Below are 20,000 nucleotides of genomic sequence, written 5' to 3'. Positions count from 1 at the left end.
AAAATCTCGTTTTTTTTTGCCTTTTCTGGAAATTAGTGAAGGCAGCGCATCAAAGGTGCGCAACGCTGGTGCGAACCTGGGAGCGCTCCGATGTGTGCTCCAAGGTGCGCACGATGGCGTGCACCTCTGGTGCGCACGATTCGGAGCTCGGTTTGCCCGGGGTGCGCACACCTTGGCTGGGTTGCGCACCTTTTGTGCGCTCCAAGGTGCGCACGAAGTCGGAGCTCGGTTTGCCCCGGGTGCGCACCTTCGCCAGGGTGCGCACCTTGATGCGCACGCCTTGGCTGGGCTGCGCACCTTGGTGGGCGCCATGGTGCGCACCTTTCGTGCGCTCCAAGGTGCGCACGAAGTCGGAGCTCGGTTTGCCCCGGGTGCGCACCTTGGTGGGCGCCATGGTGCACTCCGAGGTGCCCAAGATTGGTGCGCACCAAGGAGCGCTCCGAAGTGCGCTCCAAGGTGCGCAGGTGCGCGCGAAGTCGAAAGTTGGGTTAATTGTCCGGTTTGCCTCGGGTGCGCACCTTGCGTGCACCTTCGCCAGGGTGGGCGCCTTGGTGCGCACACCTTGGCTGGGCTGCGCACCCGGGCGCGCACACCTTGGCACCCGCGTTTCCTTCATTTTAAATTTTTTTTTTTTACAATCTCTCAAGTGGGAAATTCTATAATCTCAACTTTTTTTGCCTTTTCAGGAAACTTTTGAATGGAGCGCATCATTGGTGCGCTCCGAAGTGTGCTCCAAAGCTCTCTCCAGCTGCGTGCACCTGCCCCGGCCGCGCACCCGGCCCCGCCCAGCTTCGCTCACCTGTCCCGGGCGTCTGGTGCGGAACCTTAGAGTAAGAAACATCACCGTGCACCTTGGCCAACGTGCGCGACTCGACCGAGCGCGCACTGGCCGAGGTGCACACCGATTTCACCTGGGTGCGCGCGCAGCACCTCGGGCGCACCGGGGTGCGCGCACAACGCCCGGGTTGCACCGTGGCCTGTGTGCTCGGGGCGCCTCGGGTGCGCGCTCGGTGTCGCCCCCGCGCGCGCGGTAGTGCGGGCAGCGCACCCCGGCCCGGCCCGGCCCCGACGAGAACGCAAACGGGCAAAAGGTTTATTCAAATAGCATTGCGACGCCCGGCGAAAAACTAAAAAAGGGTGCAACACCGGGACTTCCCGGGAGGTCACCCATCCCAGTACTGCTCCGGCCCAAGCGCGCTTAACTGCGGAGTTCTGATGGGATCCGGTGCACTAACGCTGGTATGATCGCACCCGTTATGAGCTTGTCGCAGTGTGTACTTAGCAAACCGCGACCCACGTGCGAATCCACCCCGGCCACCCACCCCCGTCGAGGTGCACACCCTCCCTCGCGAAGTGCGCCCCGTTCGCCAAGTGTGAGCCCTGCCCGGGTGCGCGCACCTTGCTAGGGCGTCGGGTGTGCACCCGGCCCGGCCTACGTGCGTGCACCTGGAGGGGGCGTCGTGTGCGTGCAGTGTCCCGTCTGCAACGTGGTGCCCACACACCACCTCGGGCGCAACGACCTGCGCTCACATGTGGGCCGAGTGCACCTTGGTGCATGTTCGGGGCGCCTCGGGTGCACGCTCGATCTTGCCCCGGTGCACCAAGGCGCTCGGTTTGCCCCGGGTGCGCACTTGGTGCAAGGTGGGCACCCAAAATAGGGATCAAGCACCAAAACACAAGTTTCGGGATGCAAAATGGGACCCAAGAACCACAAATGCGTTCCAAGACCCATGATGGGTCCACGAGAACAAAAATGTGTTCCGAGACTTAATAAACAAATATTGGGTTTTAGGAGAAGAAACATGCTCTGATGCCCAAAACGAGAATCGACCCCGAAAAGGGCACAGGCCAAAAGTGGGATGCGAGACAAAAAAAAATGGGACCCGAGGACCAAAATTGGGTTCCCAGGTCGAAGACAGGGCAACCGGACAAGAAACGACCTCTAAGGCTCGAAATGAGTCCCGACGACTAAAACTTGACAAGAAGCACCCATCAGGCACCCAACTCGACACCCATGGGATGCCGACCCACCCGGGCTTCCACCTAGCACACCTTGGCACCCACCCACCCTCGCACCCAACCTCGCACCCAACTTAGCACCTTTGAACCCACATTGGCACTCACCCTGACCCTGGCACCTTGGAACCCACATTGGCACTCACCTTGACCCTGGCACCCACCTTTGCACTCACCTTGGGACCCACCCTGGCTCCCACCTCGGCACCCACCCAGACACCCACCTTGGTTCCTTGGCACCCACCTTGGATCCTTGGCACCCACCCCGACACCCACCTTGGCACGCAACTTGGCTACTTGCCACCCACCTTGGCTCCTTGACGCCCACCCCGACAACCACCCCGTGACCTACCCTGGCTAGGGTTGGTGCACACCCACCCTGGTGCCCACCTTGGCACCCACCCTATGACCCACCTTGGCACGCACCTTAGTACCCACCCCGTTACCCACCCTAGGACCCACCCCGTGACCCACCTTGGCCAGGGTGGGTGCCTTGGTGCGCACAACTTGCCTGGGCTGCACACCAGGGCGGGCTCAAGATGGCACCCGCGTTCCGTTTTTTTCACTATCTTTCAAAACGGAAATTTTAAAATCTCATTTTTTTCTTTTTTTTGCCTTTTCTGGAAATTAGTGAAGGCAGCGCATCAAAGGTGCGCAATGCTGGTGCGAACCCGGGAGCGCTCCGATGTGTGCTCCAAGGTGCGGCGTGCACGAAGTCCGAGCCCGGTTTGCCCCGGGTGCGCACCTCGCGTGCACCTTCGCCGGGGTGAGCACCTTGGCTGGGTTGCGCGCCCTGGTGCGCACCAAGGAGCGCTCTGAAGTGTGCTCCAAGGTGCGGCGTGCACGAAGTCGGAGCCCGGTTTGCCCCGGGTGTGCACCTCGGGTGCGCACCTCGCGTGCACCTTCGCTGCGGTGGGCACCTTGGCTGGGTTGCGCGCCTTGGTGGGCACCATGCAGTGCACGAAGTCGGAGCCCGGTTTGCCCCGGGCGCGCACCTCCGCCAGGGTGGGCACCTTGGTGCGCACAACTTGCCTGGGCTGCGCACCAGGAAGGGCTCAAGATGGCACCCGCGTTCCGTTTTTTTCACTATCTTTCAAAACGGAAATTTTAAAATATCGTTTTTTTTTGCCTTTTCTGGAAATTAGTGAAGGCAGCGCATCAAAGGTGCGCAACGCTGGTGCGAACCTGGGAGCGCTCCGATGTGTGCTCCAAGGTGCGGCGTGCACGAAGTCGGAGCCCGGTTTGCCCCGGGTGCGCCCTGGTGGGCACCATGGTGCGCACCAAGGAGCGCTCCGAAGTGTGCTCCAAGGTGCGGCCTGCACGAAGTCGGAGCCCGGTTTGCCCCGGGTGTGCACCTCGGGTGGGCACCTTGGTGCGCATGCCTTGCCTGGGCTGCGCACCAGGGCGGGCTCAAGATGGCACCCGCGTTCCGTTTTTTTCACTATCTTTCAAAACGGAAATTTTAAAATCTCATTTTTTTTTGCCTTTTCTGGAAATTAGTGAAGGCAGCGCATCAAAGGTGCGCACCTCGCTGCCCACCACGGTGCGCAACGCCGGTGGGCACCCGGGAGTGCTTCGAAGTGTGCTCCAAGGTGCTGCGTGCACGTTGTCGGAGCCCGGTTTGCCCCGGGTGCGCACCTCGCGTGCACCTTCGTCGGGGTGGGCACCTTGGCTGGGTTTGCCCCGGCTGCGCTCCGAAGCGGGGTTATTGGAGCGCCGCCTCTTTTTTTGTCGGAGCGTTTGGTGGGGTTTCTCGCATTGGCTCTTCCGAGGCCCGGTTGCCACCCTGGCGCGCACGAAGTCGGAAGTAGGGTTAATTGCCCGGGTGCGCACCTTTGCCAGGGTGGGCACCTTACCTGGGCTGCGCACCAGGGCGGGCTCAAGATGGCACGCGCGTTCCGTTTTTTTCACTATCTTTCAAAACGGAAATTTTAAAATCTCCTTTTTTTTTTGCCTTTTCTGGAAATTAGTGAAGGCAGCGCATCAATTGTGCGCACCTCGCTGCCCACCTTGGTGTGCTCTGAGGTGCGCACCCGGGAGCGCTACGAAGTGTGCTCCAAGGTGCGGCGTGCACGTTGTCGGAGCCCGGTTTGCCCCGGGTGCGCACCTCGCCTGCACCTTGGCCGGGGTGGGCACCTTGGCTGGGTTTGCCCAGGGTGCGCTCCGAAGCGGGGTTACTGGAGCGCCCCCTCTTTTTTTGTCAGAGCGTTTGGTGGGGTTTCTCGCATTGGCTCTTCCCAGGCCCGGTTGTTGGGTGCGCTCCCACCCTGGCGCGCGCGAAGTTGGAAGTTGGGTTAATTGCCCGGGCGCGCACCTTCGCCAGGGTGGGCACCTTGGTGCGCACACCTTGGCTGGGCTGCGCACCAGGGCGGGCTCAAGATGGCACCAGCATTCCCTTTTTCTCACTATCTTTCAAAACGGAAATTTTAAAATCTCGTTTTTTTTTTGCCTTTTATGGAAATTAGTGAAGGCATCGCATCAAAGGTGCGCACCTCGCTGCCCACCTTGGTGTGCTCCGAGGTGCCCACCACGGTGCGCAACGCCGGTGCGAACCCGGGAGCGCCCCGATGTGTGCTCCAAGGTGCGGCGTGCACGAAGTCGGACCCCGGTTTGCCCCGGGTGCGCACCTCGCGTGCACCTTGGTGCGCACACCTTGGCTGGGTTGCGCGGCCTGGTGGGCACCATGGTGCGCACCAAGGAGCGCTCCGAAGTGTGCTCCAAGGTGCGGCGTGCACGAAGTCGGAGCCCGGTTTGCCCCGGGTACGCACCTCGCGTGCACCTTCGCCGGGGTGGGCACCTCGGCTGGGTTGCGCGCCCTGGTGCGCACCAAGGAGCGCTCCGAAGTGTGCTCCAAGGTGCGGCGTGCACGAAGTCGGAGCCCGGTTTGCCCCGGGTGCGCACCTTCGCCGCGGTGCGCACCATGGCGTGCACGAAGTCGGAGCCCGGTTTGCCCCGGGTGCGCACCTCGCGTGCACCTTCGGCGGGGTTGCGCGCCCTGGTGGGCACCATGGTGCGCACCAAGGAGCGCTCCGAAGTGTGCTCCAAGGTGCGGCGTGCACGAAGTCGGAGCCCGGTTTGCCCCGGGTGCGCACCTCGCGTGCACCTTCGGCGGGGTTGCGCGCCCTGGTGGGCACCATGGTGCGCACCAAGGAGCGCTCCGAAGTGTGCTCCAAGGTGCGGCGTGCACGAAGTCGGAGCCCGGTTTGCCCCGGGTGCGCACCTCGCGTGCACCTTCGCCGCGGTGGGCACCATGGCGTGCACGAAGTCGGAGCCCGGTTTGCCCCGGGTGCGCACCTCGCGTGCACCTTCGCCGGGGTGGGCACCTCGGCTGGGTTGCGCGCCCTGGTGCGCACCAAGGAGCGCTCCGAAGTGTGCTCCAAGGTGCGGCGTGCACGAAGTCGGAGCCCGGTTTGCCCCGGGTGCGCACCTCGCGTGCACCTTCGCCAGGGTGGGCACCTCGGTGCGCACACCTTCTCAATGTTTTCTTGCCTTTTCTGGAAATTGGTGAAGGCAGCGCATCAAAGGTGCGCACCTCGGTGTGCTCCGAGGTGCGAACCCGAGAGCGCTCCGAGGTGCCCACGAAGTCGAAAGTCGGGTTAATTGCATTGTTTTCCCCGGGTGCGCTCCGAGGTGCGCAACATCGGCGCGCACCAAGGAGGGCTCCGAAGTGTGCTCCAAGGTGCGCACGATGGCGTGCACCTCTGGTGCGCACGATTCGGAGCTCGGTTTGACCGGGGTGCGCACACCTTGGCTGGGTTGCGCACCTTTTGTGCGCTCTAAGGTGCGCACGAAGTCGGAGCTCGGTTTGCCCCGGGTGCGCACCTTCGCCAGGGTGCGCACCTTGATGCGCACGCCTTGGCTGGGCTGCGCACCTTGGTGGGCGCCATGGTGCGCACCTTTCGTCCGCTCCAAGGTGCGCACGAAGTCGGAGCTCGGTTTGCCCCGGGTGCGCACCTTGGTGGGCGCCATGGTGCACTCCGAGGTGCCCAAGATTGGTGCGCACCAAGGAGCGCTCCGAAGTGCGCTCCAAGGTGCGCAGGTGCGCGCGAAGTCGAAAGTTGGGTTAATTGTCCGGTTTGCCTCGGGTGCGCACCTTGCGTGCACCTTCGCCAGGGTGGGCGCCTTGGTGCGCACACCTTGGCTGGGCTGCGCACCCGGGCGCGCACACCTTGGCACCCGCGTTTCCTTCATTTTAAATTTTTTTTTTTTACAATCTCTCAAGTGGGAAATTCTATAATCTCAACTTTTTTTGCCTTTTCAGGAAACTTTTGAATGGAGCGCATCATTGGTGCGCTCCGAAGTGTGCTCCAAAGCTCTCTCCAGCTGCGTGCACCTGCCCCGGCCGCGCACCCGGCCCTGCCCAGCTTCGCTCACCTGTCCCGGGCGTCTGGTGCGGAACCTTAGAGTAAGAAACATCACCGTGCACCTTGGCCAACGTGCGCGACTCGACCGAGCGCGCACTGGCCGAGGTGCACACCGATTTCACCTGGGTGCGCGCGCAGCACCTCGGGCGCACCGGGGTGCGCGCACAACGCCCGGGTTGCACCGTGGCCTGTGTGCTCGGGGCGCCTCGGGTGCGCGCTCGGTGTCGCCCCCGCGCGCGCGGTAGTGCGGGCAGCGCACCCCGGCCCGGCCCGGCCCCGACGAGAACGCAAACGGGCAAAAGGTTTATTCAAATAGCATTGCGACGCCCGGCGAAAAACTAAAAAAGGGTGCAACACCGGGACTTCCCGGGAGGTCACCCATCCCAGTACTACTCCGGCCCAAGCGCGCTTAACTGCGGAGTTCTGATGGGATCCGGTGCACTAACGCTGGTATGATCGCACCCGTTATGAGCTTGTCGCAGTGTGTACTTAGCAAACCGCGACCCACGTGCGAATCCACCCCGGCCACCCACCCCCGTCGAGGTGCACACCCTCCCTCGCGAAGTGCGCCCCGTTCGCCAAGTGTGAGCCCTGCCCGGGTGCGCGCACCTTGCTAGGGCGTCGGGTGTGCACCCGGCCCGGCCTACGTGCGTGCACCTGGAGGGGGCGTCGTGTGCGTGCAGTGTCCCGTCTGCAACGCGGTGCCCACACACCACCTTGGGCGCAACGACCTGCGCTCACATGTGGGCCGAGTGCACCTTGGTGCATGTTCGGGGCGCCTCGGGTGCACGCTCGATCTTGCCCCGGTGCACCAAGGCGCTCGGTTTGCCCCGGGTGCGCACTTGGTGCAAGGTGGGCACCCAAAATAGGGATCAAGCACCAAAACACAAGTTTCGGGATGCAAAATGGGACCCAAGGACCACAAATGCGTTCCAAGACCCATGATGGGTCCACGAGAAGAAAAATGTGTTCCGAGACTTAATAAACAAATATTGGGTTTTAGGAGAAGAAACATGCTCTGATGCCCAAAACGAGAATCGACCCCGAAAAGGCCACAGGCCAAAAGTGGGATGCGAGACAAAAAAAAATGGGACCCGAGGACCAAAATTGGGTTCCCAGGTCGAAGACAGGGCAACCGGACAAGAAACGACCTCTAAGGCTCGAAATGAGTCCCGACGACTAAAACTTGACAAGAAGCACCCATCAGGCACCCAACTCGACACCCATGGGATGCCGACCCACCCGGGCTTCCACCTAGCACACCTTGGCACCCACCCACCCTCGCACCCAACCTCGCACCCAACTTAGCACCTTTGAACCCACATTGGCACTCACCCTGACCCTGGCACCTTGGAACCCACATTGGCACTCACCTTGACCCTGGCACCCACCTTTGCACTCACCTTGGGACCCACCCTGGCTCCCACCTCGGCACCCACCCAGACACCCACCTTGGTTCCTTGGCACCCACCTTGGATCCTTGGCACCCACCCCGACACCCACCTTGGCACGCAACTTGGCTACTTGCCACCCACCTTGGCTCCTTGACGCCCACCCCGACAACCACCCCGTGACCTACCCTGGCTAGGGTTGGTGCACACCCACCCTGGTGCCCACCTTGGCACCCACCCTATGACCCACCTTGGCACGCACCTTAGTACCCACCCCGTTACCCACCCTAGGACCCACCCCGTGACCCACCTTGGCCAGGGTGGGTGCACCCACCCTGGTGCCCACCTTGGCACCCACCCATCCTAGCACCCAGCCTGTGACCGGGCTTGGAACCCAACCTTGCACCCGCACCCGTCTTGGCCAGTGTGGGTGCGCACCCATCCTGGCACCCACGTTGTGACACACCCTTTAACCCACGCACCCTAGCACCCACGTTGGCACCCACCTTGGAACCCAACCTAGCAACTTGGCACCCACCCCGTGACCCACCTTGGCATCCACCATAGCAGTCGCCGACTTGGCACCCACCTCGGCACCCACCTTGACACTTGTGGACCCACCTTGCCACTCACCCTAGCATCGACCCATCCTAGCACCCACCCTGGCACCTTTGCACCCTAGCACTCACCCATCCTAGCACCTAACCTGTGACCCACCTTGACACTCACCCTCGCACCCACCTTGGAACCCAACCTAGCACCCACCCACCCTGACACCAACCCTAGCACCTACCCACCCTTGCACCCACCCTGTGACCCATCTTGGCACCCACCCATCCTACCACTCAACCTATCACCCACCTTCTCACCCACCTTGGCATCCACCTTAGCACCCACCCACACTGGCACCTTGGCACCCACCTCGGGCAAGGTGGGTGCACACCCACCCTGGCACCCAATTTAGAACCCACCGAGCATGTTACCCACCTTGGCACCCACATTGCAGCCCACCCTAGTACCCACCCTATGACCCACATTGGCATCCACACCCTAGCACCCAGGCACCTCGACACCCGCCTTGACACCCACCCTAGCACTGAACCTGTGACCCACCTTGGAACTCACCCTAGAACCCACCCACCCTGTGAACCACCTTGGAATCCACCTTAGCACCCACCCACCTTGGCACCCACTCTAGCACTCACCCATCCTAACACCCAACTTGTTACCCACCTTGGCACCCGCCCTCGCGTCCACCTTGAAACCCACCCTAGCACCCACCCACGCAGGAGCCCACCTTGGCACCCAACCTAACACCCACGCATCCTGGCACCCAACTTGTGACCCACCTTGGAACCCACCCTAGTACCCACCTTTGAACCCACTATATCACCAACCCACCTTGGCACCCACCCTATGACCCTCTTTGGAATCCACCCTAGCACGCACCCACCCTGGCACCCACCATGGAGCGCACCCTAGCACCCACCCACCTCGGCACGCACCTCAACACCCACCTTGGTGTGCGCACTGCGCCAACCTCTCAAAGACCCTATGTGGTGCGCTCCAAAGTGTACACCTTTGGTGCGCTCCAAGGTGCGCACCTTTGGTGCACACCAAAGTGTGCACCGAGGTGAGCACCAAAGTGCACACCAAGGCGTGCACCTTTGGTGCGGTCAATGCAAACGAATTCGGAAGTTGGGGTCGATGTCCTAATCGCTGCTGCAGACTACACGTATGAGAATCGGACAAATAGCTTTATATAGGGGAGGTGTTGCGTTTGATGGGTCGACTCCCCTGGTTGTGTGCACTGCACCAACTTCAAAGACCCTGTCTTGTTTAAGAAGTCAAAAGTTGGGGTGGATGTCCTAATCATTGCTGCAGTCTACGCATGTATGAGAATCAGACAAATAGCTTATATAGGGGAGGTGTTGCATTCGGTGGGTTGACTCCCCTGGTTGTGCGCACTGCGCCAACCTCAAAGACCCCGCATAGCAGAAGAAGTCGGAAGTCGGATTTTGGTGAGCACCAAGGCGTGCACCTTTGGTGCGGTCAACGCAGACGAATTCAGAAGTTGGGGTGGATGTCCTAATCGTTGTTGCAGGCTACACATGTATGAGAATCAGACAAATAGCTTATATAGGGGAGGTGTTGGGTTTGATGGGTCAACTCCCTTGGTTGTGCGCATTACGCCAACCTCAAAGACCTTGTTTTCGTTAAGAAGTCAAAAGTTGGGGTCAATGTCCTAATGGCTCCTGCAGGCTACACATGTATGAGAATCGGACAAATAGCTTATATAGGGGAGGTGTTGGGTTTGATGGGTCGACTCCCCTGGTTGTGCGCATTACGTCAACCTCAAAGACCTTGTTTTCGTTAAGAAGTCAAAAGTTGGGGTCGATGTCCTAATTGCTCCTGTAGACTACACATGTATGAGAATCAGACAAATAGCTTATATAGGGGAGGTGTTGGGTTTGATGGGTTGACTCCCCTAGTTGTTCGCATTACACCAACCTCAAAGACCTTGTTTTCGTTTAGAAGCCGAAAGTTGGGGTCGATGTCCTAATTGCTCCTGCAGGCTACGCATGTATGAGAATCAGACAAATAGCTTATATAGGGGAGGTGTTGGGTTTGATGGGTCGACTCCCCTGGTTGTGCGCATTGCGCCAACCTCAAAGACCCTGCATTGCGGATGAAGTCGAAAGTCAGAGTTTGGTGTGCTACAAGGTGTGGTCGAAGGTGCTCACCTAGGTGTGCACCTTTGGAGCGCAGGAAAAGTGCCCTCCAAAAGTGCGCACCTTTGGAGTGCACAAAAGTGCCCTCCAAAAGTGCGCACCTTTGGAGCGCACAAAAGTGCCCTCCAAAAAGTGCCCTCCAAAAGTGCGCACCTTTGGAGTGCAGAAAAGTGCCCTCCAAAAAGTGCCCTCCAAAAGTGCGCACCTTTGGAGCGCAGAAAAGTGCCCTCCAAAAAGTGCCCTCCAAAAGTGCGCACCTTTGGAGCGCAGAAAAGTGCCCTCCAAAAGTGCGCACCTTTGGAGCGCAGAAAAGTGCCCTCCAAAAAGTGCCCTCCAAAAGTGCGCACCTTTGGAGCGCAGAAAAGTGCCCTCCAAAAAGTGCCCTCCAAAAGTGCGCACCTTTGGAGCGCAGAAAAGTGCCCTCCAAAAAGTGCCCTCCAAAAGTGCGCACCTTTGGAGCGCAGAAAAGTGCCCTCCAAAAAGTGCCCTCCAAAAGTGCGCACCTTTGGAGCGCACAAAAGTGCCCTCCAAAAGTGCGCACTTTTGGTGCGCACAAAAGTGCGCACTTTTGGTGCGCACCAAGGCGCTGGTTCGGTCGTTGCAGGCGAGTTCGGAAGTTGGGGTCGATGTCCTGAGCGGAGGTGCAAACTACACAGGTGTCGGAATCGGACAAATAGCTTATATAGGGGAGGTGTATGCTTCGATGGGTCGACTCCCCAGGTTGAGCGCACCGCGCCAACCTCAAAGACCCTACGGTATGGATGAAGTCGGAAGTTGGGTCCGATGACCGATTCGATTAGTAGGTATGCTCATGAGGTCGGAATTTGGGTCCGATGACCTGCCATGTGCAGGAAGGCGAATGTTGGCACTGTGCGTTGCAAGGTGCACACCAAGGCGCTGGTGCGGTCTTTTTAGTCGAGTTCGGAAGTTGGGGTCGATGTCCTGATCGGAGGTGCAAGCTACACAGGTGTGGGAATCGGACAAATAGCTTATATAGGGGAGGTGTATGCTTCGTTGGGTCGACTCCCCGGGTTGAGCGCACCGCGCCAACCTCAAAGACCCTACGGTATGGATGAAGTCGGAAGTTGGGTCCGATGACCGATTCGATATGTAGGCATACTCGCGAGGTCAAAATTTGGGTCCGATGACCTGCCACGTGCAGGAAGGCGAATGTTGGCACTGTGCGTTGCAAGGTGCGCACCAAGGCGCTGGTTCGGTCGTTGGAGGCGAGTTCGGAAGTTGGGGTCGATGTCCTGATCGGAGGTGCAAACTACACAGGTGTGGGAATCGGACAAATAGCTTATATAGGGGAGGTGTATGCTTCGTTGGGTCGACTCCCCGGGTTGAGCGCACCGCGCCAACCTCAAAGACCCTACGGTATGGATGAAGTCGGAAGTTGGGTCCGATGACCGATTCGATATGTAGGCATACTCGCGAGGTCGGAATTTGGGTCCGATGACCTGCCATGTGCAGGAAGGCGAATGTTGGGACTGTGCGTCGCAAGGTGCGCACCAAGGCGCTGGTGCCGTCGTTGCAGTCGAGTTCGGAAGTTGGGGTCGATGTCTTGGTCAGAGGTGCAAACTACACAGGTGTGGGAATCGGACAAATAGCTTATATAGGGGAGGTGTATGCTTCGATGGGTCGACTCCCTGGGTTGAGCGCACCGCGCCAACCTCAAAGACCCTACAGTATGGATGAAGTCGGAAGTTGGGTCCGATGACCGATTCGATACGTAGGCATATTGGCGAGGTCTGAATTTGTGTCCGATGACCTGCCATGCGCAGGAAGGCGGAATTTGGGTCCGATGACCGAGTTGATGGCGTGCCATGCGCAGAAAGGCGGAATTTGGGTCCGATGACCGAGTTGATGTTGATGGCCCGCCATGCACAGGAAGGCGGAATTTGGGTCCGATGACCGATTTGAAGGCGTGCCATACGCAAAATGGCGGAGTTTGGGTCCGATGACCGAGTTGATATTGATGGCCCGCCATGCGCAGGAAGGCGGAATTTGGGTCCGATGACCTGACATACGCATGGAGTCCGACTCGGGGGCCGATGTTCGATTCGATGACTTGCATTGTGGGTAAAGTCGGAAGTTGTGGTCTTTGACCCGATTCGATGACCAGACTTAGGCTGCTTGAGAATCGGACAAATAACTTATATAGGGGAGGTAGTGTTCTCGAGCATCCTCCCCCCGTGCCCGTTTATGTCGATTGATGCTGGTGCTCGACTGGTTGGAGCGCTCGGATGCAAAAATCTTGCACCAGGATTTATCGATTGTGATGGACACGGCAAGTCTCCTGATTGCTATGCAGGAGCTCATCGTGAATCTCTATGCGGCCTTGGTATGGACTCGACCTGCGGAATGGTTCGGCAATGGTAGTCGCTCCAACACGTCCTTGCAATGGCCACAGAGGTGATTCGACTAGAGCTCCAGTCTAGCTTTTGGGTTGCTTGGCGGACTGGTATAGCCGCGATCGAGTTCCGGCCATGAACGTTTTAGATAGCTCTTGGGCTTTCTGGGACGGAAGTCGGAAGTTTGGGCTGTTGTCCGATTTGATGACCATTCTTCGGATGTGTGAGAATCAGACAAATAACTTATATAGGGGACTGTGTTGTCTCACGCAGCCCCCTCCGTGCCCCTCTATCTCGACCGATGTTGGTGCTTGAAAGGGTTGGGATCGCTCGGATTTATAAACGTGCACCACCATTTGTCGAGTGTGAGGGACGCGGCAGGTCTCCTAAATGCTATGCGGGCGCTCTCTGAGAATCTCTATCCGGCCTCGACACAGACTAGTCTTGCTGAATGGTTTGGCACTGGTAGTCGATCCAACACGTCGTTGTTGTGGCCGCCTAGGCGATTCGATTCGAGCCCCCGTCTAGCTTTTGGGTTGCTTGGCGGATTTTGCCCTATCCGCAAGTGAGCTCGGTCCCTAAACGTTCGAGAAACCCGATTGCTATGCGCCGACTCTCTTTCTTGCGAGCCTCCATCTAGCTTTTGGGTCTCTACGGAACGGAAGTCGGAATCTGGGACCGTTGTTTGATTCGACGAGGCAGACTACGGTTGTGCCAGAATCGGACAAATAACTTATATAGGGGAGGTGTTGACTGGAGCATTCTCCCCCGTGCCCCTCTAACTCGACCAATGCTGGCGCTCGAACGGTGGTAGCGCTCGGATTTTCATTGAGCGCCAGCATTGGTCGATTTAGAGGGGCATGCGAGATTCCCGAATGCTATGCGAGGGCTCTAACGGAAATGTCTATTGGTTTCGGTATGGATGCAATTGCGAGTGGTTCGGCAAAGGTAGTCGTTCCGATGCGTCCATGTCGTGGCCAAATCGATAATTCGATTTGAGCCCTCGTATAGCATTTGGGTCTCTCGATGTGATTCCGCATTCCAGTCCCTTTGGGCACTGCTTGAGCCGCATCCCAGGGGGTTCCCTTCCCAATAATCTGCCTCGCAACCCGATTGCTATGCGGTGAGGCTCCTCGGCCGCCTCGGAACTATCTGTGTATCAGACGCATCGCGGGATAAGGGGTTGGCAACGGTAGTCGCCCCAAGCGCGTCCGATGCTTGGACCATTCCGAGGCGGCCCTGAAGCCTCTTCCGTCTAGCCGTTGGGTCCTTCTCGCCGCATCCCTCGCCTCGCACCCCGATTGCTATGCGGTGAGGCTCCTCGGCCGCCTCGGAACTATCTGTGTATCGGACGCGTCGCGGGATAAGGGGTTGTCACTGGTAGTCGCCCCAAGCGCGTCCGATGCTTGGACCATTCCGAGGCGGCCCTGAAGCCTCTTCCGTCTAGCCGTTGGGTCCTTCTCGCCGCATCCCTCGCCTCGCACCCCGATTGCTATGCGGTGAGGCTCGTCGGCCGCCTCGGAACTATCTGTGTATCGGACGCGTCGCGGGATAAGGGGTTGTCACTGGTAGTCGCCCCAAGCGCGTCCGATGCTTGGACCATTCCGAGGCGGCCCTGAAGCCTCTTCCGTCTAGCCGTTGGGTCCTTCTCGCCGCATCCCTCGCCTCGCACCCCGATTGCTATGCGGTGAGGCTCCTCGGCCGCCTCGGAACTATCTGTGTATCGGACGCGTCGCGGGATAAGGGGTTGTCACTGGTAGTCGCCCCAAGCGCGTCCGATGCTTGGACCATTCCGAGGCGGCCCTGAAGCCTCTTCCGTCTAGCCGTTGGGTCCTTCTCGCCGCATCCCTCGCCTCGCACCCCGATTGCTATGCGGTGAGGCTCCTCGGCCGCCTCGGAACTGTGTATCGGACGCGTCGCGGGATAAGGGGTTGTCACTGGTAGTCGCCCCAAGCGCGTCCGATGCTTGGACCATTCCGAGGCGGCCCTGAAGCCTCTTCCGTCTAGCCGTTGGGTCCTTCTCGCCGCATCCCTCGCCTCACACCCCGATTGCTATGCGGTGAGGCTCCTCGGCCGCCTTGGAACTATCTGTGTATCGGACGCGTCGCGGGATAAGGGGTTGTCACTGGTAGTCGCCCCAAGCGCGTCCGATGCTTGGACCATTCCGAGGCGGACCCGAAGCCTCTTCCGTCTAGCCGTTGGGTCCTTCTCGCCACATCCCTCGCCTCGCACCCCGATTGCTATGCGGTGAGGCTCCTCGGCCGCCTCGGAACTATCTGTGTATCGGACGCGTCGCAGGATAAGGGGTTGTCACTGGTAGTCGCCCCAAGCGCGTCCGATGCTTGGACCATTCCGAGGCGGCCCCGAAGCCTCTTCCGTCTAGCCGTTGGGTCCTTCTCGCCGCATCCCTCGCCTCGCACCCCGATTGCTATGCGGTGAGGCTCCTCGGCCGCCTTGGAACTATCTGTGTATCGGACGCGTCGCGGGATAAGGGGTTGTCACTGGTAGTCGCCCCAAGCGCGTCCGATGCTTGGACCATTCCGAGGCGGACCCGAAGCCTCTTCCGTCTAGCCGTTGGGTCCTTCTCGCCGCATCCCTCGCCTCGCACCCCGATTGCTATGCGGTGAGGCTCCTCGGCCGCCTTGGAACTATCTGTGTATCGGACGCGTCGCGGGATAAGGGGTTGTCACTGGTAGTCGCCCCAAGCGCGTCCGATGCTTGGACCATTCCGAGGCGGACCCGAAGCCTCTTCCGTCTAGCCGTTGGGTCCTTCTCGCCGCATCCCTCGCCTCGCACCCCGATTGCTATGTGGTGAGGCTCCTCGGCCGCCTTGGAACTATCTGTGTATCGGACGCGTCGCGGGATAAGGGGTTGTCACTGGTAGTCGCCCCAAGCGCGTCCGATGCTTGGACCATTCCGAGGCGGCCCCGAAGCCTCTTCCGTCTAGCCGTTGGGTCCTTCTCGCCGCATCCCTCGCCTCACACCCCGATTGCTATGCGGTGAGGCTCCTCGGCCGCCTTGGAACTATCTGTGTATCGGACGCGTCGCGGGATAAGGGGTTGTCACTGGTAGTCGCCCCAAGCGCGTCCGATGCTTGGACCATTCCGAGGCGGACCCGAAGCCTCTTCCGTCTAGCCGTTGGGTCCTTCTCGCCACATCCCTCGCCTCGCACCCCGATTGCTATGCGGTGAGGCTCCTCGGCCGCCTCGGAACTATCTGTGTATCGGACGCGTCGCAGGATAAGGGGTTGTCACTGGTAGTCGCCCCAAGCGCGTCCGATGCTTGGACCATTCCGAGGCGGCCCTGAAGCCTCTTCCGTCTAGCCGTTGGGTCCTTCTCGCCGCATCCCTCGCCTCGCACCCCGATTGCTATGCGGTGAGGCTCCTCGGCCGCCTTGGAACTATCTGTGTATCGGACGCGTCGCGGGATAAGGGGTTGTCACTGGTAGTCGCCCCAAGCGCGTCCGATGCTTGGACCATTCCGAGGCGGACCCGAAGCCTCTTCCGTCTAGCCGTTGGGTCCTTCTCGCCGCATCCCTCGCCTCGCACCCCGATTGCTATGCGGTGAGGCTCCTCGGCCGCCTTGGAACTATCTGTGTATCGGACGCGTCGCGGGATAAGGGGTTGTCACTGGTAGTCGCCCCAAGCGCGTCCGATGCTTGGACCATTCCGAGGCGGACCCGAAGCCTCTTCCGTCTAGCCGTTGGGTCCTTCTCGCCGCATCCCTCGCCTCGCACCCCGATTGCTATGCGGTGAGGCTCCTCGGCCGCCTTGGAACTATCTGTGTATCGGACGCGTCGCGGGATAAGGGGTTGTCACTGGTAGTCGCCCCAAGCGCGTCCGATGCTTGGACCATTCCGAGGCGGACCCGAAGCCTCTTCCGTCTAGCCGTTGGGTCCTTCTCGCCGCATCCCTCGCCTCGCACCCCGATTGCTATGTGGTGAGGCTCCTCGGCCGCCTTGGAACTATCTGTGTATCGGACGCGTCGCGGGATAAGGGGTTGTCACTGGTAGTCGCCCCAAGCGCGTCCGATTCTTGGACCATTCCGAGGCGGCCCCGAAGCCTCTTCCGTCTAGCCGTTGGGTCCTTCTCGCCGCATCCCTCGCCTCGCACCCCGATTGCTATGCGGTGAGGCTCCTCGGCCGCCTTGGAACTATCTGTGTATCGGACGCGTCGCGGGATAAGGGGTTGTCACTGGTAGTCGCCCCAAGCGCGTCCGATGCTTGGACCATTCCGAGGCGGACCTGAAGCCTCTTCCCTCTAGCCGTTGGGGCTTTCTCGCCGCATCCCTCGCCTCGCACCCTGATTGCTATGCTGTGAGGCTCCTCGGCCGCCTTGGATCTATCTGTGTATCGGACGCATCGCGGGATAAGGGGTTGGCAGTGGTAGTCGCCCCAAGCGCATCCGATGCTTGGACCATTCCGAGGCGGCCCTGCAGCCTCTTCCGTCTAGCCGTTGGGGCCATCTCGCCGCATCCCCCACCTCGCACCACGATTGCTATGCGGTGAGGCTCCTTGGCCGCCTCGGAACTATCTGTGTATCGGACGCATCGCGGGATAAGGGGTTGTCACTGGTAGTCGCCCCAAGCGCGTCCGATGCTTGGACTATTCCGAGGCGGCCCTGCAGCCTCTTCCGTCTAGCCGTTGGGGCCATCTCGCCGCATCCCCCACCTCCTCGGCCGCCTCGGAACTATCTGTGTATCGGACGCATCGCGGGATAAGGGGTTGGCAGTGGTAGTCGCCCCAAGCGCGTCCGATGCTTGGACTATTCCGAGGCAGCCCTGCAGCCTCTTCCGTCTAGCCTTTGGGGCCATCTCGCCGCATCCCTCGCCTCGCACCCCGATTGCTATGCGGTGAGGCTCCTCGGCCGCCTGGGAACTATCTTCGTATCGGACGCATCGCGGGATAAGGGGTTGTCACTGGTAGTCGCCCCAAGCGCGTCCGATGCTTGGACTATTCCGAGGCGGCCCTTTGGCCTCTTCCGTCTAGCCGTTGGGGCCATCTCGCCGCATCCCCCACCTCGCACCCCGATTGCTATGCGGTGAGGCTCTTCGGCCGCCTTGGAACTATCTTCGTATCGGACGCATCGCGGGATAAGGGGTTGTCACTGGTAGTCGCCCCAAGCGCGTCCGATGCTTGGACTATTCCGAGGCGGCCCTGCAGCCTCTTCCGTCTAGCCGTTGGGGCCATCTCGCCGCATCCCCCACCTCGCACCCCGATTGCTATGCGGTGAGGCTCCTCGGCCGCCTTGGAACTATCTTCGTATCGGACGCATCGCGGGATAAGGGGTTGTCACTGGTAGTCGCCCCAAGCGCGTCCGATGCTTGGACTATTCCGACGCGGCCCTGTGGCCTCTTCCGTCTAGTCGTTGGGGCCATCTCGCCGCATCCCCCACCTCGCACCCCGATTGCTATGCGGTGAGGCTCCTCGGCCGCCTTGGAACCATCTTCGTATCGGACGCATCGCGGGATAGGGGGTTGTCACTGGTAGTCGCCCCAAGCGTGTCCGATGCTTGGACCATTCCTAGGTGGCCCTGAAGCCTCTTCCGTCTAGCCGTTGGGGCCTTCCCGCCCCATCCCTCGCCTCGCACCCCCGATTGCTATGCGGTGAGGCTCCTCGGCCGCCTTGGAACCATCTGTGTATCGGACGCATCGCGGGATAAGGGGTTGGCACTGGCAGTCGCCCCAAGCGCGTCCGATGCTTGGACCATTCCGAGGTGGCCCTGAAGCCTCTTCCGTCTAGCCGTTGGGGCCTTCCCGCCCCATCCCTCGCCTCGCACCCCGATTGATATGCGGTGAGGCTCCTCGGCCGCCTTGGAACTATCTGTGTATCGGACGCATCGCGGGATAAGGGGTTGGCACTGGTAGTCGTCCCAATCGCATCCGATGCTTGGACCATTCCGAGGCGGCCCTGCAGCCTCTTCCGTTTAGCCGTCGGGGCCTTCCCGCCGCATCCCTCGCCTCGCATCCCGATTCCTATGCGGTGAGTCTTCTCGGCCGCCGCGGAACTATACCTGTTATTGCTACTGCATCCTTCGGCTGGTAACCTCCTCTGCCGCCTTGGAACGTTCTCTTTGTCGGACGCGTCGCGGGATAAGGGGTTGGCACTGGTAGTCGCCCCAAGCGCGCCCGATGCATAGACCGCTCCGAGTCGACCTTGCTTTCAGCCTCTCACATGCATAGACCTCTCTGAGTCGACCCTGCAGCCTCTCACGTTTAGCCTTTGGAATCTCGCCTCACAACATGATTGCTATCCTTGATGCATCCCTTGCCTCGAGCCCTGATTGCTTTCTTGGCTGCATCCCTCCTCTCCTCACAGCCCGGTTGTCATCACTGCTTCATCCGTCGCTTCATGCATTCTGGCTGCTGGGCCCTTCCCACCGCACACCTCGATTGCTATCTCTTCTGCATCACACACCCCGATTGCTATCTCTGCTACATCCCTCGGCTCTCACTTCTGCATCCTTCGCCTCACACCTCGATTGCTATCAATGCTGCATCCGTAACCTCACACCCCGATTGCTATGCGGGGAGGCTCCTTGGCCGCCTTGGAAATTTCTGTGTGTCGGACGCACCGCGGGATAAGGGGTTGGCACTGGTAGTCGCCCCAAGTGCGCCCGATTCTTAGACCGCTTCGAGGTGACCTCGTAGCCTCTTTCGTCCAGGCTTCCTGCCTTCAACGCCCTTTTTACACCTCGATTGCTATGCGCGGGCTCGTTGGCGTCTATCACCTCTCTGCGAAGAGTGGCACGATGATTGTTGGGGTAAATCGTAGCAGTCCGATCTCTGGCCTTGGGCCATTGTGAGGGCTGATCGATTTCCTGTGCGCATCTCGTGTTCGCCCAGTAACAGACTCGACGACTTGTAATCGGTCTTGTTCCCGATTGTTCCTGGAGGTAGTCTTCGGAACTCTTGGATTTGACCTGTCACTCGAACTGTCCTCTTCCGAGGATGCTTGTGTGTGTGTGCTTGTGCCATTTCCTTGGCGGTATTAACGAGATATTAAAGAGCGGAGTGAGCGCCTCGCCCAGCTATGTTTGGGGCTCTCACTCCCTTACCCGGTGTGCGACCGCTTTGCACGTAGGTTGCGGAGCATCGCGACTCTTTCGATGTTTGGCGGTTGTCTTCCGGTGATGCGTTGGTCCC

General features: G+C 60.1%; 2 non-coding genes across 2 annotated transcripts; both read right to left on the bottom strand.

Moving 5' to 3' along the window:
• Window positions 1–1,134: 1,134 nt before the first annotated feature.
• On the bottom strand, window positions 1,135–1,253 carry LOC131861573 (5S ribosomal RNA). The gene has a single exon (XR_009360645.1). It is a non-coding gene; the product is annotated as a 5S ribosomal RNA (ribosomal RNA).
• Window positions 1,254–6,725: 5,472 nt separating this feature from the next.
• LOC131861387 (5S ribosomal RNA) lies at window positions 6,726–6,844 on the bottom strand. Its single transcript, XR_009360461.1, has one exon. It is a non-coding gene; the product is annotated as a 5S ribosomal RNA (ribosomal RNA).
• Between the last annotated feature and the right edge of the window lie 13,156 nt (window positions 6,845–20,000).

Source organism: Cryptomeria japonica, unplaced genomic scaffold, assembly GCF_030272615.1.
Source record: "Cryptomeria japonica unplaced genomic scaffold, Sugi_1.0 HiC_scaffold_26, whole genome shotgun sequence".
NCBI lineage: Eukaryota > Viridiplantae > Streptophyta > Pinopsida > Cupressales > Cupressaceae > Cryptomeria > Cryptomeria japonica.
Note: the sequence above shows the minus strand (reverse complement) of the source record. Positions and strands in the feature narration are given on the sequence as shown.